This window comes from Lolium rigidum, chromosome 2, assembly GCF_022539505.1.
Source record: "Lolium rigidum isolate FL_2022 chromosome 2, APGP_CSIRO_Lrig_0.1, whole genome shotgun sequence".
Lineage (NCBI taxonomy): Eukaryota > Viridiplantae > Streptophyta > Magnoliopsida > Poales > Poaceae > Lolium > Lolium rigidum.
In genome coordinates this window covers 79,848,055-79,849,848 of record NC_061509.1, presented here as the reverse complement: position 1 = coordinate 79,849,848, position 1,794 = coordinate 79,848,055, and positions in this window count along the sequence as shown.

Here is a 1,794-nt window from a genome sequence, read left to right as displayed (position 1 = left end):
AACATAAGAAATTATAGATACGTTGGAGACGTATCAGCCGCCAATAGCGCGCCATATCTTGGCCCGCCTGGTTTCCAAGGGTGGCCAGCCGGCACCCCAATGCCAACGCAGACTGCTCCGGCGCCGCGGCCTCACGCTGGTTTCCGTCCACCCGCCCGTGCACCCGCTCCACCGGTACAGTACATACCTCCACAGCAGCCATATCCGCAGTACCAAGGACAGTTTTATCAGTATCCGCATGCGGGACAGCAGTATATGCCGCAAGTACCTATGCAGCAAGTAGCTCCTCAGCAGCCACCGACTCAACAGCAACCGACTCAACTTCAGCAGCCAATTGCTGAGCCTAGACAAGGGAAGAAAAGGCGGAAGAAGAAGGCGGTGGTTGTTGTGGGGTCGGAGGCGGGGGGGCAGAGCAGTCGCTCCCCCTATAGGGCAGTCCATCTCACGCGCTATGGGACAGCCATCTGTGATAGCTACGCAGGATATGTCTGCCGCACCTCAGCAGGTACTTACAGATGTTTCAGTCCCAGTGGCACCTGCGAAACAGAAAAAGGTGGGACGTTGTTGGAAATGTGCTGTGAATACTCATGCTACTAAGGACTGTAAGGCCCTACACTACTGCTTGGTTTGTGATTCTGGGGCTCATTCGACTATTAGATGTCCAATTCTGAAGGTACCGAAGCCCATGAGTTTTTTTGTTGGATGCGGTAATGATGCTACTCTTGATCTTCAGCTCCCTGACTCGGTATACAAGCCTCAGTTGATTGCTTCTGGAGCACCCACAGCTTTGGTACAGGTTTCTGTTGAGGGGATAGTCACGGCGGCGGATATTCAGAATCTTGTTGCCCGCATGTGTCCAGGGAATCCCACTTGGAGATGGGAGGCGTCTCCGCATGGGGATAAGGCTTTTCTTGTTGGGATTCCTACATTTGATGACTTGGGGAGGATCGATGGTATGCAGATGAGTGTACCCAAGGTTGATGCACAGGTGCTTGTCTCCTCTTGGGAACATCAGGACATTGTTCCGGCTTTTGTTATGAAGCCAGTTTGGGTGCATGTCGAGGGTGTGCCGGACTCTTTGAAGCATTTTCTAGGGCTTTGGGCTGTTGGGACTCTTATTGGGACTACTCTTGATGTGGATTTATATACCCTCCGTAGCCAGGGGATTTTTCGTATTTTGGTGGCTATGCGGGACGTGGTTGCACTCTCGAGAGATAAACGTGGCTATTTGGAGGTGATTGCTTTGCTACACCTCAATGGCTACAGATTTTGGTTCCGGAGAGAGGCGGATGGGTTCAAACCTGACACTCGTTTTCGGCCTTTTTTCTGGAAAGATGGAGAGGATAATGATGGTTCCCATGGTCTTGAGGAGGAGAGGCTAGAGGAGGGGTCAGCGGAGGTTGCACCAGGGGCGGCAAACATGGAGGTGGATACCCATCCTTCTACGCAGCCTACTGGAGCAACATCGGCGACGGGTGCTCAGACGGCACTTACACCTTTCAATCACTCGTCGGTGACTGCTAGAGGAAGAGAGATTGTGGCGAGGGCGCTGTCTGAGACTCCGTATTTGGTTGCTTCTTCACCAGCGTTGACTCGGACTCCTTCGCCGTCTCGTGTTCGGACTTTTATGCAGGGTCGCACTAGGCCGGCTTCCTCGCCTTCGTCGAGTCTCACACCACCGGGGGCAACGAAGGCAGCACCAACTCCTCTCCTTTCTTCGGACTCGAGGGAGGTGGAGGTGGAGGTGGAGCCGGCTTCGTCGACGGTGCGCTGCACGAGTCTCTATCGGCGCCC